Source organism: Dama dama, chromosome 1 (assembly GCF_033118175.1).
Source record: "Dama dama isolate Ldn47 chromosome 1, ASM3311817v1, whole genome shotgun sequence".
Lineage (NCBI taxonomy): Eukaryota > Metazoa > Chordata > Mammalia > Artiodactyla > Cervidae > Dama > Dama dama.
Window position 1 is genome coordinate 16,675,233 of NC_083681.1, and position 21,254 is coordinate 16,696,486.

Below are 21,254 nucleotides of genomic sequence, written 5' to 3' on the forward strand. Positions count from 1 at the left end.
CAACTTCACATCTACCTATTAAATAGTATTGAGTCATCTGGTCCACAGGGATAATAAACTTCTTTAGTCTTCCTTTCTGTCTTAATGAGAGCTGTGCCTCATTGATGTAGTGTCAGTGCAGCATGCTGTTAGTTCTACTGTAACACGTCAATTTGTTCCAATTGATGTATCAGGGAATAATTTGAGCATGATGGTGAATTTTGCATTTTCTTATGGGCAATTTCATCAGAGAGAATGTTCAGTGAATTCAGAAAACCACACTCGGCTGACCTGAGCTGCCTAGGAATACCCTAAACACACATGTTGCTCAAACCTTCACCCTCCAGGTCTGGTGTCACAGCTTTTCATCCAATTTCAGATCCTCCTCCTCCTTACTGCTTTGTAACTACCAAGCTGCAGGCCCTCCAACAACCCACTTCCACAAACAACCTTCAGATCTTTTTCAAGGTAATGTGCCATATTTATTTTAAATGTCATTTCCTTATGTCATTTTTAGCAGTTTAACATGTATGAAGAATTTGACACCATTTTTTATTAGGTTCCTTTTTTAAAATGTAAAACTGATGCAGTTTTTTAAGTATTGTGCCCTTAACTTCATTTTCCCCATAAGCTGATAGTTTTATTGCATGATTTTGCACAGTTCAGTGAAATTTTTAGGGGCACATATATTGTGATACAGCAGAATGACTGTAATTGAAAAGGTTATCCTCTTTTTTTTTCTTTCCAAATTACCCTTAGCTTTTAGTTAATTCATTGTAATAGTGTGATTAATTTAGTAAATTTAGTAATTATAGATGTGATAAATTGCATATAGGAATTCAGTAGACTTTTTAAAATAATTGGACCATTAGAGATCACAGATGTCTTTAAACTATGTCACCTGTGAGGGGCCCAGAGGGAACTGTCATGAACCCATCAACCAAATTAAAGGCTGAAAGCATAATTTATTATTATAACATTATTAAAATATATGTTTGGAGTAAAAAGAAATTTAAAAATTATAAAAAATCATGATCTCTAGTACATTTGTTTTTGTCCATCTGCATATATAAGCCTAGAAAACCATTTTGGAAGGATAGAAATCACCATGTTAGTAGTAGTAGTAGTTTTCGTATGATAAAATGATGAGGAACTTTTGTTTGCTCTCTGTAGTTTTTTTCCATCATGAGTAAAAGTGATAATGAAAAGTTAAATCAAAAAAAAAAAAAAAGAAAAACTACAGAGGTGGGGAGAGCACACAAATGTGGGAGGGTATTGTACTAACATTAATGCAATATATTTCTTCATGAAGCTCTTAAGGAAGACATAATCCAGAATGGAGGGAAATTAGTAAATCTTGCCAGGAATTCTATTCAAAATTTAAATATAGGGCTACTTTTTATTTTGTGCCCACTATATTCTTGACACATTACTAGATTCTTTTCTTTGTACCTCATCTCATTTAATCCTCATAACATAAAGCTGAGATTCCATCCCCACTTGACCAAAGAATAAATCAAGGCTTGACATTATTTACCTGCTGCCTTGGGTGCTGCACTGTTATCATTATAATGCATTATTTTTTCTCTGAGTAAAAGTGTATTTTTGAAACACTTGTTTTTTTTATTTGTAATAAGAAAAATGCTATCATATTGTTCTCTATATTGGAAAAAAACACTTATTTGGGTTAAAATTGTTGTTAACTTTTCTAACAAAGGACCTCATTGCCTTAAAATATTGTAGAACATTGCCACTCAAGACTCATGAATCTTTATTTCATGTTTTGCCACAATAGGAATAAATACTGCTTCAGTGTTTGTCTGTGACTTTGAACTGGGGCCTCTGTTCCATATAGTATTCCTATTTGATAGTTTTGTGTTTTTCTCTGAGAAATCAAGTAATAACGTTAACAAAATGTAAACGAAATTGTTGGCTATTGGAAATGCAGCTGTTCTTTGGTACCTTGAAATTGTTTAAAAATATTTGCCAACTAAATTCTACTCATTAGATAATCATATTTGTCTATTCAAATGTTATTGAAAATAACTGTATTCACGTGGGTAAGTGTCTTAGCTTCGTTAAGTTCATTTCCACTCGAGCATAACATAAAATCACCATTTGATTCTTCTTTAAATTCTCTAAAAGCTATCTTTGTGACTAGTTTATTGATTTAGACATATACTTTGTCATGTAAACTTAATCCTTAGATCTTGTAATCACTTATATAATTGTCCTGAAGAAACTTTAAGAGTTGTTCCCACTTCTTGTACCCTCCTCTTAGAGAAAAGATAGTTTGGAGCATGACTAGGAAAACTAAAATTCTTTGCTTTACAAAGTAAAATTACACTTCGAAGGGCTAACACTAAAAACTCATGAGGAAGATCTGCAGCTTCAACCTCTCCATTCGTAGGCTTCTTTTTGGAACCTAGCTGCCATACTTGGAGGAAGCAAAAGCAGCCCAAGTGGAGAGGAAGCAGGACACCCGTTAGTCAGCACAGGTGCCAGCATTTGAGTGAGACATCTTGACCTGTCAGCCAACGTGATGATAGTTGTATACGTGTTTGGCATATCAATGATTGCATGACTGTTCCTATAGAAGAGAAAGGGGCTTTCCAGGTGGCTCAGTGGTAAAGAATCTGCCTGCCAAACAAGAGACATGGGTTTGATCCCTGGGTCGGGAAGATCCCCTGGAGAAGGAAATGGCAACCCACTCTAGTATTCTTGCCTGGGAAATCCCATGGACAGAGGAAACGGATGGGCTACAGTCCATGGGGTTGTAAAGAGTTGGACATGACTTAGCAAATAAATAGCAGCAACAACATAGAAGAGAAAAATCCTGTTATCTTTTGGAGATTGTGTTCTAGGGAAGAAACAGCTGAAGACCTCTTACGATTGTGTAAATTCCCTAAAAATACATTAGGGAAAATTAGAGTTTATGAATATACACAGGCCTGTGCTGTGCTGAGTCGCTCAGTCGTTTCTGACTCTTTGTGACCCCATAGACTGTAATCCGCCAGGTTCCTCTGTCCATGGGGATTCTCCAGGCAAGAATACTGGAGTGGGTTGCCATGTGCTTCGCCAGGGGATCTTCCCAACCCAGGGATCGAACCCAGGTCTCCCGCATTGCAGGCAGATTCTTTACCATCTGAGCCACCAGGGAAGCCCAAGAATACTGGAGTGGATAGCCTATCCCTTATCCCTTCTTCAAGGGGACCCTTAGCCCCCACCCCCGACCCCAGAATCAAATCAGGGTCTCCTGCATTGCGGGTGGATTCTTTACCAGCTGAGCTACCAGGGAAGCCCCATAGACAGGTGTAGTAATTCTTAATGCCAAAGCCAAAACTCTCTAATACATTGTTAAGTAGAATTATATGAGAACAACAAGTCAACAAATCCATGTAATATTTTGTGATGAATTTCAAAAATTATGATATTTATAAAAGATTATAAATCTTATGAGGATTACTTACAAGACTACTTTCATCATTCCCACAAAGGAGTTTATCATGATCCCTTGATTGATTTGGCCAGAAAAAAAACTGAGAGAAAGAAGAAAACCTTTAAGCAACATGGATCCTGACAAGAAGTTGATCTTTTTCTCTTTAGCTTTTTTAGAGTATGGTATGTTTTCTTAACTGGATCATTGAAAAGAATCTTAGATATACTTAGTCATTCTGTTATAAACATGTATACATTATATAGTGTATATTTATAGGTTATCTTGGCTTTATAATATTTTACCAAAAACTCTTTCTCAGTTTATTAATAGACTATAAGAAAAATGGTTACTTTTAAAACAGTATTTGTTTTAAGCTAGTGAAAACGAGAAAGCAATTTTAAAGCAAATTGGTTGTTTTTCTTCTGAAAACTTTCTACCAGCCTTTAGAACCTGTCATCACATTGTGATTAACCAGAAAATGTTAATGCAAAAAGGCCCTTATAGATCATCTTTCTCATTTTTTGTTTTTCAAATGAGAAAATTGGTGCCCCAGAAACTGGTCAAGGTCTCTCAGTGCTTGGGAAGGGAAAAGAACTCAGGTTTTTTTGTACTGTTTTCATTGTATCACTTTGCCTATACCATTCAGTTACATATCTATTATTGTTAGAGGTATATATGCCTAATTTCACCAGCTAGTTTGTAAGTTTCTTTTGTGTAGCTTTTATACTTTGTATATTCCTAAAAGAGCTATTGCATAAACTGTTTAACAATGAACAATTCAGTTAGTGCATATTGACTGGGTGGTTGATTGATTTGAATATGTGTTTTTAACTTAGAATGCTTAGTGCAGTGTTCTGGTTCCCATTAAATATCACTTCAGTGCTTAAAAATTGGTAATGCTTAAATTATGTGAATGACTGTTATTTATTTCGAGGTAACTAGAAGACTGAACCCAGTCTGCTAATAGTGACACCCTAAGTACAGGCCATCCTTAGTTAAAATAAGTGAAGTTAGTTCAGATAGAATAAGAAAGGACAAAAAGTTGCATGGATAACATCTGTATATAAGCCAGCTTGTAAAATGGGAGGAGCTATCAGGAGAATGACAAATTAAGGAAAGTCTTTTGATTGTTAGAAAATGATTATTTTCACAGGTCTCAACTGTAGCATAATTGTAGCTCTTTGAAATGGCAGCCCACTCAAGTATTCTTCTCTGGAAAATCCTGTGGAGGGAGGAGCCTGGTAGGCTACAGTCCATGGGGTCACAAAGAGTCAGACACAACTGAACGACTTCACTTTCTTTCTTTTCCATCAGAAACTACACTGTGAGAATTTTGTTGCCAAACAAATTCAAAACCTTGGATGTTGTAAAATAATCCTATTTATTTATAATATATCTGTGTGTGTGGTGTGTTTTTTAGGACAAGAATGAGTCCAGGATGCCAAAAAACAATTGTTGAGGTGGTGGTTGTCCAAAAATTATTGCTTAGTATCATTAAATGTGTTACAGACTCGGTAAAATAGAAAAATTGTGATCAACCAACATTTATTGAGCATCTGATTTGAATTAATTATTCAATTTAATTAAGATGGAACACTTCTTTTATAATCAAGTTGGTGACAGAGAAGATAAAGATATGTAAGGATATGACAAGGTATCTGTATAAGTGAGAACCTGAAATGAGACAGTTTACAGGATTTGAATGACTCAGTATGGTGAATGTAGGAACTCAGTTGGGTCATATGAGATGAATGAGCCATAACATTGTAATAAATATGAAGAGGGGATGTGGTATCTACTTGGGGGTTCCAAGGATGAAGGAGCAGTACGGGAGTTTTGGGGAATCAGCAGATCGGTGTAGGTGAAGTGAAGTGCTCATGTCAGAAATGCTTGGAAAACAAACATGGGGAAGCTCGGTATGGGCCAGAATGTTGAGAACCTTCCTTTCTTGCTTCTACTGCACTTGTGCCCTCCAATCCCCCACCGTAGCTGGGGATAAATCATAGCCCAGAATGGAGTAGTGATGCTGGGAATGGAAAGCATATTAGAGTCACGGAGAGAAACTTTGTGAACAGGGAGTAAAGAACCTGATGTGAAGTTGTTATTAGATGTTAGGATGTTATTCATGCTAGGGAATTGGGGACTTTAGATGCAGATTAAAAGGATGAAACTCTTGACTCTTGGCAGCAATTTCATCTCCCTGAACCCCATATCCTTCCATACATCTACCTTATAAACATATATCCCTGGATTATTAGAATCAACCTAAATCCAAGCTGCCTCAGTCTCTTGATTTCTTTAATACCAGCTGGTGTCACCATTGTTCATCATCCATTTATCCAGTGCGGAATTCTGTGATGCATCTTAGAGGTCTCTCACTACCCTCATGGTCAGTCAATTCCATTTATTCTATCTCCTAAATGACTCTCAACCTAATTCCTTTTCTTAATTTATACTGCTTGCTACGTCGCATCTTTTTCCTAGAACATATAGTAGCCTTCTAAGAGACTTGATTTCCTTCAGCTACCCCATCCCAGTCCATTTTCTAACTGATGTCAGACATGCTTTCTCAAAAGACAAATATCCATTTTGATGTTGTCTATCATTTCTATGAAGTCGAAACTCTTTAGTATGACATTCATGATATGACTCTTGCCTATGTATCAATCTTAGTCCCTGAGACAGTTTCAGGGATCCTGTAGAACCAGTATATAGTTCCCCAAATGTGCCTTGTCTTTGTATTTTCTATTCCTTTTGCCTGGGATGTTGTACTCTTCCAGACCTAGCCATTCTTTTCTAAGAAACCTGGCAGATTTTTATTTCTTCCTAAAGAATTATACCATCTGGAGGGCAATTTTGCTTCATCCCCTTGCAGAATTAGGCTTTCCTATCCTGTTAAACTCCATTAAAGCGCCTCACAGGTTTTGTAACTATGCATCCAAATTTATTTACCTCATGTTTTCTTGAGTTCAGTGCCTATGCTTTATTTATCTTGACACTTCCAATTTTTAGCCCAAGAACTCCCAGATAACAAATTTTTTAAAAAGGAAAAAAAAAATCTGTTGAATGCATTAATAGTTCTTCTTTATAAAAGTTGCAATGTTTAATCTTAGTAAGGTGTAAAATATACTTAACACATTTTTTCTCCAAACTTGTAAAGTACTAAAATTTTATTGTAATAGATGCTATTTATTAAATGCCTGTTTCATATCAGGGACTTTGCTATGCACCTTTAAAAAAAACTATAGTGAAAAATGTCCAACTACACAGAGTCAAAAAGAACAGTGTAATGAGCCTCCAAAACCCATCCTCAAATTCAGTATTGACAAGATATTGCCAGTCTTTATCAATCTTGTGAATTGAACATGGCTGAAGAGACGGAGCACTCATGTTGTTACTGTTGCTGAAGTAATTTAAAATTCTTTTCCTTCTACCCCTACACATGTCAGTATGCATCTCTAAAATATACAGACTCATTCTTGTATAGCTACAATGCCAGTGTCACATCTAACAAACAGCAATTATTGATTGAAATTGGCTCAGATGGTAAAGCGTCTGCCTGCAATGCAGGAGACCCAGGTTTGATCCCTGGGTTGGGAAGATCTCCTGGAGAAGGAAATGGCAACCCACTCCAGTATGCTTGCCTGGAGAATCCCATGGACAGACTGGTAGGCTACAGTCCATGGGGTCGCAAAGAGTTAGACACGACTGAGCGACTTCACTTTCTTTCACTTTCGTTCATCCAGTAGCTCATCTTATTCAATTTCCTCCCAATTGTTTAGTGTCTTTTTAGAGGTAACTTTTTCTGAATTAGGTTCACCATTCCATTTGGTAGTTATGCCTTTTAAGTCTCTCTTAGGAGTTGTTCCTACAGTCACTTTTTGTTTTTCAGGCCCTTAACTGGTTGTTGTCAGCTGTCCTCTAGAATATTTCATAACCTGGATCATTTTCTATGCTTTCATGTTGTCATTTAATTTGTTCCTCTAACCTTCTGTTTCCTATGAATTTGTAGTTGGGGCTAAATGCTTGATTAAACGGGCTTCCCTTGTGGCTCAGCTGGTAAAGAATCCACTTGCAATGCAGGAGACCTGGGTTTGATTCCTGGGTTGAGAAGATCCCCTGGAGAAGGGAAAGGCTACCCACTCCAGTATTCTGACCTGGACACTTCCATGGACTGTATAATCCATGAGGTTGCAGAGTCTGACATGACTGATCATGTTCAAATTATTTTTGTGTATAGACATTTTCTTCTCCTATTTTAATGGTTGTATTGATGGATTAGAGCCCTAGTAGTGAGATTTAGGGGTCAAAGGGCAGATGCGTATGTAATTTTTCTAGACATTGTCAAATCCCTATCCAGGAGGGTTGTTTAATTTTGCATTCCCACAGTTTTTGAGAATACCTGTTTCCCTGTAGTATTGTCAAAAAATATGTTGCCTAATGGATTTTTGCCAATCTGGTGTGTGAAATATAACATTTGCTTTTATTTTTATGAGTTGTTTCTTCTGTTAATTGCCCATTCCTTGTTCATTTTTTGATTTGGTTGTTGGTTTTTCCCTTTTAATTTTCAGGAGCTCCTAATATAATATATTAGCCATTGTGTGTTAAATTGCAAACATTTGCCATCTGATTTTTATCATATTTTTGTACCATACAGAAAATTTTTTCAAAGTGTGTGTGTGTATATGTGTAGTTGAATTATCAATTGTTTGTTGTTTCTGGATTTTGAGTTATAATTAGGGAAGTTCCATTTGTTGTCTATTTATGTGCTAATACAGCTCCTTTAAATATAGAACTATTATGTTTTACTATATGGTAAGGCTAGCACCCCTCCTACATTGCTTTTACAGGGTCTTCTTGATCATTCGTGCTTAACTGTTTTGTAATTAAGTTTATTTTACAAATAAGAAAATGAACACTTCCATAGAAGTTCTATGGCCATGGCAGTAATGAGAAAAGTAAAAATAATAATAATAATAATAATAAGTGTTCATAATGATTCCTTCATACCTTGTCTTCATATGAAAGTTAATTGTAGCAATCTTTTTGCAACTGAAGCTGTTTCAGAAGGATACACAATTAGAAGGAAGAGAGGCAGAGTATATTGGAACATTCATTTCAATCAGTGCTTCCCAAAGTGTGGCTGTGGAACTCTGGCTAAATGTTCAGCACAAAACAAAGCAGTGGCTTTCTCCTGACACAGTAATCATTCTGTTTTTCTCTGCTCTGTATTCTCAGTAAAAAAAAAAGTTGGTTTCACTGAAGAATATCCTTGATAAAACAGTAAAAATCAGGCATTTTATTAAATCTTGACCATGAAATGCTTAATCATTTTCAAAATGGAGAGTATACATAAAGCTCTTCTCCATGCCAAAGTATGGTGGTTGTCTTGAGAAAACGCAGCTGTGTGACTGAGTTGTGAGCCAAACTAGTCTCTTTTTATTGAACACTATTTTATATGAAAAAATGACTGACTGATAGTTACGGTTATCCAGACGGGTATTTGGCAGACAGTTCTACAAAAATAAACAAAGTGAATCCATCACTTCCAGGAAAACAACCAATAGGATTTACTGCCAAAATAAAATTTGGACTTTGAGGAGAAAACAATTTTGGAAAACTGGTATCCTCTGCCACGACAAATTCTCTGTCCATTTCTCAGAGCTTAAAGATTTTTCTGATATGAACAGTGGTGACATTAACATATTTTATTTTAAATAATATATTCATTGTATGAACATTTGGAAAGCCTGCCAAACTCAGTGATCCAATATTCTCTTTTTTTTAATATAAATTTATTTATCTTAATTGGAGGCTAATTACTTTACAATATTGTAGTGGTTTTGCCATACATTGACATGAATCCACCACGGTTGTACATGTGCTCCCCATCCTGAGCACCCCTCCCATATCCCTGATCCAGTATTTTCTAAATGACTAATAGTTAATAATACAAAATCACACATGAGTAATCGATCTCTTCAAAGTATAAGATAAACCAATGGATTTTAATGTAACAAAGTAAGGCGATTATTGATGTGGTTTCAGATTCCACATTCCACCAAACTTAAAAGCTACTATTTGTCAAGTCTTAATGTAGCATCATGGCTTCCCTGATGCTCAGAGGTTAAAGCGTCTGCCTGCAACGCAGGAGACCCGGGTTTGATCCCTGAGTCGGGAAGATCCCCTGAAGAAGGAAATGGCAACCCACTCTAGTATTCTTGCCTAAAGAATCCCATGGAGGGAGGATCCTGGTAGGCTACAGTCCATGGGGTCGCAAAGAGTTGGACACGACTGAGCGACTTCACTCACTCACTCACTCAATGTAGTATCATAGAATATTCAAAATTATCTTAAAAGGTTATTAAAATACTTCTGTGAGGCTGTCTTCTTCATGTTATAAAACATATAGAAACAGATTGAATGCAGAATTAGATGTAAGAATCCAGTTGTCTTTAATTAAGCCAGATATTTGCACAACTGTTTAATTGTTACTCTTCTCAGTAAAATTTTTGTTTTGATTTGGAAATTACAGTTTCAAAAAATTCATTTCTGTTAATATGTAATGGGTTTATTCTATTTTTATTTTTAAATGAATTATTTACACTTTTCTTTGATTTAATTTATAATATAATAATTATTGATAGATATCACTCACATTGGGCTTGCCTGGTGGCTCAGTGGTAAAGAATATACCTGCCAATGCAGGAAACACAGGTTCAATCCCTGGGTCAGGAAGATCCCCTGGAGATAGAAGTGGAAACCCACCTCCAGTATTCTTGCCTGAGAAATCCCATGGACAGAGGAGCCTGGCAGGCTACAGTCAATGGGGTTGCAAAAAAAGTCAGACACAACTTAGCAACTAAAACAAAACAAACAAACAAAAAAAAAATCACATTAATAAAAGCTTTTGGGATCAATAATTTTTTAGGAATATAAAGAGTTTCTAATATCAAGAGAGCCATCTACTTACATGAGCATAATAAGTCATGTTTTAATTTTGATTACAATGGGTTTTGAGTTTACCTGTATACATTAAAACACAGCTTTAATGTTTTTTCACAGTTTCTCTAAGCTGAGCAAGTGACCTTTATTTTGTTAATCATTGTATTTTTAAAAAGCTGGAAACTGTCATGTCATTCTGTTTCATTAGAATAACTTAGAAGACCTTTTGATTTTGTTACAACCTGGGTAGTAGATGCTAAGTACAGAGGTTTGACTTAAAGCCCTACTTTTCTTTCATACACCAGGTAGCTACATTCACAGCATATTTTTTTTTATTTCTCTAAAAGACTATCAGCCATATACCGAGTAATATTAGAATGTTCTGTAACTGTTCAGTCATATCTGACCCTTTCTGCAGCCCCAGGGACTGCAGCACACCAGGCTTCCCTGTCCTTCACCATCTCCTGGAGTTTGCTCAAATTTATGTCCATTGAGTCAGTGATGCCATCCAACCATCTCATTCTCTGTTGCCCCCTTCTCCTCTTGCCCTCAATCTTTCCCAGCATCAAGGTCTTTTCCAATGAGTTGACTCTTTGCATTAGGTGGTCAAAGTATTGGAGCTTCAGCGTCAGTCCTTCCAATGAATATTCAGGGTTGATTTCCTTTAGGATGGACTGGTTTGATCTCTTTGCTGTCCATAGGCCTGTGTAACTGTAATTGTTTCTAATAGGAGTCTTAATTTCAAAAGCTCCCATTTTTTAATTTCTTTTAATCTAATTGGGACATAATTTTAATAGGTAAAACTTTCTAAAATTAAAGCCAAGTTTTTACTACTACACAGTAGACAACATTAAAAATTGTATAAAAGTAAAGCAGTTCTTAATACTTCATGAGGAGCTGGGGAGCAATTTTATAATTAGTGGTAGGAAAGTATATTTTCTATATGTTATTAGGGAAGCATTTAGTTAAGTAGTTATTATGGACTTTGTCTCAGGTGCAGAGTTTTCTGTACCTGAGAGAAATCTCATTTTCGGGGGACTTAGCCCAACATTTTAATATATTCAACAAGTATATTTTGTCATTCTGCATCTCTAAAGAAAGTGTTTAACACTTAAAAGTTTGTATAGGAGCCTTTGTTGCTTAAGATCAGTGTCAAGGCATGAAGTATCATTACTGATTTTTAAGAAGGAAGCATAAACTACAGGCAATTGCATGTACTGCTTGTTGTAATAACACTAGAAAATAAACAAATAGAGAAAAGGGAATATTTGTCACATAGGGAACCCAGATGATACAAGGAAGGTAGTAGATTGATGTCTAGGACTGTGGTTATTAATTTAATTTATTAGTATGTCTCAATAAGAGTACAGAGAACTGCCTCAAGTCCACAGGATACTCTTCCCCATTGAAGGAAGGAAAAGGGATGGAAGAGCCTGTACCAGACTTCTGTCTCCTCAGTTCAACTCATCATATGCATATGTCTACTATTTTCATGTTGCTGTGCTATGAAGGTACAGATACTGTGTTAGAAATTGATCCTGCTGTTTAAGGTATTTATGGTCTGAAGAAAGCGGTAAGATAATGATATACTTTAATAGCTCTAAGAGAGAGAAGAACTAAATATAATTGTGAACCTTAAGAAGAATCATTTTTTTTTCATTTATTTTTATTAGTTGGAGGCTAATTACTTTACAATATTGTAGTGGTTTTTGTCATACATTGACATGAATCAGCCATGGAGTTACATGTATTCTCCATCCTGATCCCCCCTCCCACCTCCCTCTCTACCCGATCCCTCTGGGTCTTCCCAATGCACCAGGCCCGAGCACTTGTCTCAAGCATCCAACCTGGGCTGGTGATCTGTTTCACTATAGATAATATACATGTTTCGATGCTGTTCTCTCGAAACATCCCACCCTCGCCATCTCCCAGGAATCATTTTAATTTCCTAGAAGAACTTGGGAGTTGGTGTGAGTGGAGGAAGACCAAAGGAGTTGGTGTTTGAACTGGGTCTTAAAGGAAGAATAGGTAGTATTTCAATAGACCTCAAAAAGGGAGAACAGCACCTCAGGAAATACTGGTTCAAATGTCTAAATTCTGCACAACACAGAAAAGATCTGCCAGGTTAGAATTCCCAAGATTTCGTTTACAAACGAATCTAACTTGATCTATGCTGCTCTGTGGTGTATTACATGAAAAGTGGGAAATTAGGTGTACTCTTTGCTCCTTACTTCTGCATGGCACTGGACTTCAACTTGATTTTAGATTTACTGTTTAAAGGAGTAGCTAATGTGGCCTTATGTAAATCTTTAAAAAATGAAACTGAAGTTTACCTGACACCATCTCCACACTAAAGTTGATGTACTCCAAAATGAACAAGGTACTGTCCCAGTCCACTACACCTGACAGTTTACTAGGGGGAGAAGGAGGTAGAGAAGCTGACAAATACACTCCTTATAGTGGAAATGTTTTGAGATTGGAAGTTAAAAATCTTAAGCGGTATGTGTTGTTGAAGAAAGCTGAAATTCATGCTCTTAGTTACAAGATCTTTTTTGCAGTGTTCCTCAAATGATCATACTCAGTGGTAGAGCTCTTGCAGAAAGGGCTTGGTTGCCTTGGTTTTAAGAGCTCAGTTAGAAAGGGGAACCGAAGTCTCAGACCTTTAGAAGGCAACTGGATTCCCCACTTATGAAGGGGAATTTCCAGTGCTCTTTGGATCCTCAGTGAATATTTGCCACACCCTCTGTCCGGGGCTGGGCTCCTGAGGCTCCTGGGGTCCCTATACCACTCAGGCTCCAAGGACTAGAGGAGATGATGTGTAATTTGCAAGAATCTTGCCTCAGATGGCATTACAACTTTCTGCTTCCCAATCTTTTCTCACTAAATGACCTTAGATCTCAGTTACTTATTACAATACATATTTTTATTGTATGGATGGTCAATACATATTTTAATCTAGAGTAGGAGAAGTAATAATTTTATAATCTTTTAGGCCATTTTGGAATAGTGGGAAATAATGTATATTCAGGTAATGGCAGACATTTAAATATAAGTTTACTATAAAATTACACATCTATGACAATCTAATTTAAAACCCATTCTTTTCTCATTTAGGGATAGAGAGTTTTCAGAACATCTCTGTGTTCATTTCCATTTGTCCGTTTCTTCTGAAATATGTAATGGCATCAATTTCTATAAACCCAGTCTTTATTTCTGCAATTGTCTGCCAGGAAATAAGATGACATCAGTATTATTTCAAAGCATTGAGCCACCTGCCCATCTCTGTCCTTTTTGCAGTGGCTTCTGGCAAAATGGAACATCTAAAAAGGAGAGGAGAGTCAGCATCCGTAATTTACTGTTTGTATTGATCATTGCAGTTACTTTTCTTACAGTCACATTTAAAATTTTTGTTTGAACATGTTTTTTATACTTAAGATATTTTGTCACTGCAGTGCGTTAAATTTTTTTTGAAGTTATTAAACTATCTTCTAAGGATACCTTTATATGTTCAGTGGAATCAAAAATTTCCACTTTGACAGAATTTTTTATATGTTAAACATATTTTTTAACCTCTTAAAGTGTTTGTATGTACAGTTATTTACACACATTACTTTCAGTATTATTCTCTCCTATAGATATAAATTCATAAGGCACTTTTACATTTTAATGGATAGAATTTGTATGTTTTTCTTTTACATTTTAATGGATAGAATTTGTACTTTTTTTGCTTTTCAATTTTTTAATGAAATAAACTCGAGAAATGTAGAAATTAAATTCAATAATTTATTTTAAAGATATTTAGTAGCTTAAAATGCAGCAATTAGTTCTCTTTAACAGCCTGTTAGGGGCAAGTAATTTACTAATTACCTCTAAAGACTGATAATTTTAAGAATTCATAACTTTCACATATCTTAATTTTCTAGTGGGATTAATTTATCTAAAGTGATCTAGTAAATTACCTAACAGAGAAGTGTCAGATTAAGCAATTTTTTAAAATATAATTCATCTTTATGCCTTTAGTGTTTTGTTTTCCAGTAGATAATTACTTAGTAGGCATAATTTCAGCTGATGAATTTCAAGCATAACTTCTTTCAGCTATAATAACATATCTGAAAAAAGATATGTTTTTGTAGCACTCTTGAGATCATAACCTTTTGTGCCACTCGAGATCATAACCTTTGTAAAATAATCTCTTAGGACACATGACACTGATATATAAAAAATATGAGTCCTTATTTTATAACTAGTTTTTCTCTCGATTGAAATTGTTGGATTTTATGGAAAAACTTTTAAGCAAATTCTGTGAATGTCGTCTTAAGGTATTTGAAGGAAACTAAATTAAATTTACTACTGTCTCAAGTTTCTTACATATTTTATATCTCCTTTTATTTTTAATGAGTCAACATATTGGAGAATTTCCTTTCTTCTTTTTAAGTTAGTGATTTGAAAATTGTCATCAAATTGAGACTCTAAAGAATGGTATCTGCAAACTTTTCTGCCATTGTGATTAATTTGTTGAATTTTCATTTTCCAGTCTTATTATCCAAGTCAAATTTTTATTTCTATGAAGTTACCTTAATACCTGTTTATTCTGCTTATGTTCATTCCTGAATTTTTAACCATTTTGTATCTTTGCATTATCCAAATAGCTGAAACCAAGACTAATCAATGCTATGGAGCCATGCTGTGCCATGGAACCTTTGGCAATGATAGAAGAATCCAGCTTGGTACCCACATGTGGCTGTTACATACTTGACATGCGGCTAGTACAGTCAAGACACTTAAGTTCTTATCTCCTATTTAATGTTAATCAACTTAAATTTAGGTTTCTCTGGTGGCTCAGATGGTAAAGAATCTGCCTGCAATGCAGGAGACCAGAGTTCAATCCATGGGTTGGGAAGATCTCCTGGAGAAGAGAATGCCTACTCCAGTGTTCTTGCCTGGAGAACTCCATGGACAGAAGAGCCTGGTGGGCTACAGTCCATGGGGTCACATAGAGTAGGACGAAACTGAGCAACTAATACAACAACAAACTTAAATAGCCACATCTGGCTAAGGGATACTATAATGTACAGTACAGTTAAAAAAACAAACCAGGACTTGATTTTTTGTTTCATTTTTACAGTTGTGAAACAAGATTTATGACTTAAAGGTCATTGTGTAAGATTCACTACTATGATCAAAATCATTTATTACCTAGGGTAGGATATTAGCTTTATATTTAAGAGAGGAAAACTTAGCAAATATTCCTCAAAATCAGTGCAACTGCAAGTTATTTTCACTTCTAATATAGACCAACCCTGGAATTCTTCTATTAGAGTAGCATATGTTGAGGAAGTATATCACAGCTGTTCTAGTTTGGGGTGTTTTATTTTGTTTTAGGGGAAATTGACAGAATGATAAAAATGAGATCTTTTGTATTGCACTTTTGTGTTTTTGTCTTTTTTTTCTTTTTTAAGTGTTATCTCCTCAAAAGCTAGGGCCTAGAATTGACATGACTCTCAGTTGTGAGGGGAAAACATTTCTTAGCATGAGAGACACTCTTACAGTTGAGACCTAGCTGGGGAAAGGAGAGCTGAAAGATATTGTTGGGAAAAGACAATGATCAGATTTAACAACTGACTAAGTGCAGATTCCTAAGATAAAGAGTCTCAGATAACTCTGTAATCAGAGCGAGGGTTATTGTGTGGTGATTTTATAACTTAAAGAGGAAAGTAAGGGCCAGCTGGTTTAGGGTAGGAGATTGGTTTTAAACATGTTAATTTTAAGGTTCCAGCATGTCACAGGCAGTTCAAAATGGCCCAGGTCCAATGGAAGGGCCAAGCAGTGCCAACTCGAGCTCTTTAGCAAAGGTGCAGGAGTCTGTTACAGGGCCTGCTTGCTTTTCATATCACACAACCTTCTCTCTCCTTTACCCACTCCACCCTCCTCCTGCCAGTATGGTGAGGCTCACACAATCCAGCAGAGTTTTGTTTGTATCAGGAAGATGGACGCCGTGGGTCAGAACACTCACTTGAGAGAATAAGTGTCGATGAAGGAGATGCAGGGAATGTCTAGGAAGAGAGTACAAGTGGTGAAAGAAGTCAGAGGGTTGGGTGCTTGAGAGCCAGGAAAGCCAAACTAGGGGAGACTTGCCTAGCAAAAGGCAGATCTTCTGAGTTTTGCACGGAGGCAAGAAGGCTAGAAATCACAGAGGTAGCCTCTCAGCTGGGATCTGAAGAATGTGAAGAGATGCCCTTCAGTCGGTGTGAAGTTTCAGTTATGCTAAATGACAAAGTCCTAGACATCTGTTACACAACGTTGTGCTTATAGTTAACAGTAATGTACTGTACAGTAATTACTGTAATTTGTTAGAAGGGTAGAGCTCATGTTATATATTTTTTACCATAAGTTTTAAAAGGGGAAAAGACAAAGTCCTTGATACTTTTTTGCAGCCTGTACTATGTGCAGACATTGAGACAAAAGATTCTTAGAACTGGCTGATTTGTTTTTTTTTTTCTTTTCCCAAATTGCTTCTGTCTGAATTCACTCTCAATATGGTTGACAGCATTTCTGCAATTAGATTAAAATGCTTGGTTATGGGATTGAGTAGGTGTGACCATCAAAGCAATAACTCTGCAGAGGAGTCATTTAACATTTCAAAAGGCATTAAGATGCCTGAAGATGTGATTTCACAAAAATCACATTTAGTCTTGAGCAGCATGTCTGTGATGGTGGAGCCTTGTCCAGTGGCGATATCTCCACAGGCTGTGCAGTCAGTCAGAGCCACAGGTGGTTGTTGGACACTTGAAATGTGACCAGTGTGATTGAGCAACTGGACTTTGAATTATATTTAATTTTAATGAATTTAAATGTAGTCACATGTGGCTGATGGCTATTGTATAAGGCAACCCAGGTCTAGAGACTTCAGGGAAGTTAATCAGAGCACGAGTAAAGTAGGAACCCAGTTCTTGGGCATTTTGCATTTGAAATGAAAGATGAGGAAAGGTTTTGCAAAGTATTGTCGGAGACCGGAATTCCAGCTTATGGTTGTAAATGGAATCTTTTGGATATGGTATTGAGAAAATGGAGTATTTCCTACCATATCAGTAAACAAGGATGTCAGGGTCATCAGTGATTTCAGCTCTCCAAATGTGAATTTCTGAGCCCTGAGGGCACCCAGGAAGCTGAATTGATCTGGTAGCCATGGCTGCAGCCACTCCCTGTGGTGAGCACAGAAGCTCAGGATGTAAAAATATGCAGGATACTGGCCCAGAGAGCTGAGATGCATATGAAAGGAATGATGTCAGTGAGCCTAGGCTCTTGCATCTTCCCACATATAGAAAAATGCTAAATTCCTTGACTTGAGGTATCTGGTTTTCTTTAATTCACAAAAATACTTTTGATGTTCAGACCTGCTCTTTGTTGCAAATTTCTATTTAACCTGGCTCCTCCCCCTGCCTCCTTAGAGCAATTCTCTCAGGGTTACTTGAAATGCTGCCTCCTGGGCTTAAGTCCTCAAAATTTCCATCAAATAAAACATAACTCTCAACTTTTTACCAACTGAGCTACAAAATGAAGTCACTCAGTCATGTCCAACTCTTTGGACCCCATGGACTATAGCCTGCCAGGCTCCTCCATCCATGGGATTTTCCAGGCAACAACAGTGGAGTGGGCTGCCATACCCTCCTCCAAGGAGGCACTCCAGTACTCTTGCCTGGAAAATCCCATGGACAAAGGAGTATGGTAGGCTCCTACAGTTCATGGGGTCACAAAGAGTCAGACATGACTGAGAGACTTCACTCACTCACTCAACTTTTAAGTTATGACTGTTTTTTAAGTCAACAGTACTATCCTACTTCTTTTGTGTTTTATTTTATTGACTTTAAAAACATATAGAGATAGAAAGTAGGTGGGGAATAAACGTTCAGTAAAATGAATTTTAAGGAGAATTTATAAACTGCCTTGATCATTGAAAGAACTTTTTACCTTCATATAAATATACAAAGCAGTTGTATATAGTAGTATCCTCACCAGAAAAGATGCTTCTTTTACAGAAGCAGGAAGTAGGCTGCTTCTTTCAATAGTGACACCATTTTAAAAATATAACTGAAGAAGGCTACATGTTGGTATAATTTTAAAATGTTAGTTTTTCCCTTCTCTTCCATGGGCTTCCCTGGTGACTCAGACAGTCAGGGATCTGCCTGCAATGTGGGAGACCTGGGTTCGATCCCTGAGTTGGGAAGATTCCCCTGGAGAAGGGAACAGCTACCCACTCCAGTATTTTGGCCTCGAGAGTTCCATGGACCATAGTCCATGGGGTCGCAGAGTCGGACATGACAGAGCGACTCTCACTTTCACTTCTCAGTGTATAAATAGCTCTCTTAGGTGAGGCCACATCATCTCTGCCCTCCTCAGCTATTGCAATAGCTTCCTAGCTGGGGGTTTGTTTCTCTTTTGGGGTATTTTTGTTTGTTTGGGGTTTGTTTTTTTTTCCCCCTCTGGAGTGACCGTATCACACCAAGAATTGTATTATTAAAAACACAGATCTGACCCACAACTCTGCCTAGGGAATTTTTATCTGAACTATGTATGCAATTGCTTCCCTGGTGGCTCAGTGGTAAAGAATCCACCTGCCAATGCAGGAGATGAGGGTTCATCCCTTGGTTGGGAAGATCCCCTAGAGGAGGGCACGGCAACTCATGCCAGCATTCTTGCCTGGGAAACCCCATAGGCAGAGGGCAGGCCACAGGCCATGGGTCGCAAGAGTCAGACATAACTTAGTGACCTAGTCACCACCACCAACACCACCACCGTGTGTCCAATTAAAAGTTTCAGAAACATTTTTTGAAGGCTGTCTTTCACTTTTGAGGTTAGTGAGTTAAGTGAACATTTTCTCAACTGATGAAAATAAAATTGGTAAAGCATTTTTTCATTAGCATATTGGTAGTATGCAACAAGAACTTTATAAAGATTTATAACCTAAACCCCAGTAAATCCACATCTGGGAATCTTTCTAAAGAAACCACCTTAAATACTGCAAAGTATGCCCCCCAAGTCTCTTTATACAAAGATATTCATCATATCTATTCACTATTTACAATAATGAAACCATACATACACCACCGTAAACTATACACCAACATAAACCGTGGTGGTTTAGTGGCTAAGTCATGTCTAACTCTTGTGACCCCGTGGACTAGAACCCACCAGGTTCCTCTGTTCATGGGATTTTCCAGGCAAGAATATTGGAGTGGGTTGCCATTCCCTTCTCCAGGGGATCTTCCTGACCCAGGTATTGAGCCCACATTTCTTGTGTCTCCAGCATCACAGGCAGCTTCCTTATTCGCTGAGCCATTGGGGAAGCAACTGACTAAGTAAATGATGATTCATAAAATGATGTACTTCCATACTGCTTTGTATATGCATATACAAACTATGATATAGTTAATGCATTTCTGCCAGTCTATTACTTTTTCGTACTTCAGTTTCATACTATTACAGTTTCATACTTTTACTGTACTTCAGTTCAGTCACTCAGTTGTATCCAACTCTTTGTGACCCCATGGACTGCAGCACGCCAGGTTTCCCTGTCCATCGCCAACTCCCAGAGCTTACTCAAACTCTGGTCCATCAAGTCAGTGATGCCATCCAACCATCTCCTCCTCTCTTGTCCCCTTCTCCTCCCACCTTCAATCTTTCCTAGCATCAGGATCTTTTCCAATGAGTCAGTTCTTTGCATCAGGTGGCCAAAGTATTGGGAGTTTCAGCTTCAGCATCAGTCCTTCCAATGAATATTCAGGGCTGATTTCCTTTAGGATTGACTGGTTGGATCTCCTTGCAGTCCAAGGGAATCTCAAGAGTTGTCTCCAACACCACAGTTCAAAAGCATCAATTCTTTGGCTGTACTTAGCACATTGTGACGGAGAAGGCAATGGCACCCCACTCCAGCACTCTTGCCTGGAAAATCCCATGGACGGAGGAGCCTGGTAGGCTGCAGTCCATGGGGTCACAGAGTCAGACATGACTGAGCAACTTCACTTTCACTTTTCACTTTCCTGCATTGGAGAAGGAAATGGCAACCCACTCCAGTGTTCTTGCCTGGAGAATCCCAGGGACGGGGGAGCCTGGTGGGCTGCCATCTATGGGGTCGCACAGAGTCGGACACGACTGACACAACTTAGCCGCAGCAGCACATTGTGAATGCTCAGTGAATATCTGCTGAATAAATGAACAAATGAAATCGTATCAGTTGCTTCTTATCAACTGGTTAAAATTAACAGATGTTATATTCTTTTTAAGTATAGTAGTATGCAGTTCCACTTGTGGTGAAAATGTATTTCAGATTTAAACCTTGGCCAATCCAGAAAATATTTTTGTAGGCAAAATAACTATTTCAGACCTTTAAAGGTAAATCAGTTGATAAATATATCAAGTAATGATTTTAAAAAATAAATCATATTAGTAATAAATCATTCTGTATCTCCAAAGTCCCTTTGTACACTTTTAGTTTATTTTTCTCTCCCTGTATTTTCTCTGAATTTCATGTATTTTTAAAAATAAATATATATAAAAGACTCCACTTATCTCCCTATTGACATTTTCCCCCTCAAACCTGTGATCTGTCCTCACAATCAGTTCATCTAGCTGCTTTGTTTATTTGAAATGATCAGTTGTCAAGGAAATTGCCTTTCACATACTGGTGCATTAGGCTGTGTTATATAGAGAGTATTCAAATTTTTATTTCCTATAATTTACCAAGACTAGCAAGGGGAAGAAGTCTGTCATTTTCTTCTTAATTATTTTTCTAGGTAAACCCAGATGATGGTTGATGCAGGCAAGAAATACCAATATTAGAAATTCTAAATTGTTTCTTTTGACATGGAATCTTCTAATGTACTTCACCAGCAGA

General features: G+C 37.1%; 1 protein-coding gene across 3 annotated transcripts in view; it reads left to right on the forward strand.

Moving 5' to 3' along the window:
• The window catches only part of SESN3 (sestrin 3), an 81,403-nt gene that overhangs the window by 31,727 nt on the left and 28,422 nt on the right, over positions 1-21,254 (forward strand). Inside the window, exon 1 of one of the 3 annotated variants that reach the window (XM_061143815.1) lies at positions 364-447. The exons of the other annotated variants lie outside the window; for them this stretch is intronic. The gene's annotated coding sequence lies outside the window, so the exon portion shown is untranslated. Of the gene's footprint in view, positions 1-363; positions 448-21,254 lie in introns of those variants that run through there. 3 annotated transcript variants of the gene reach the window in all.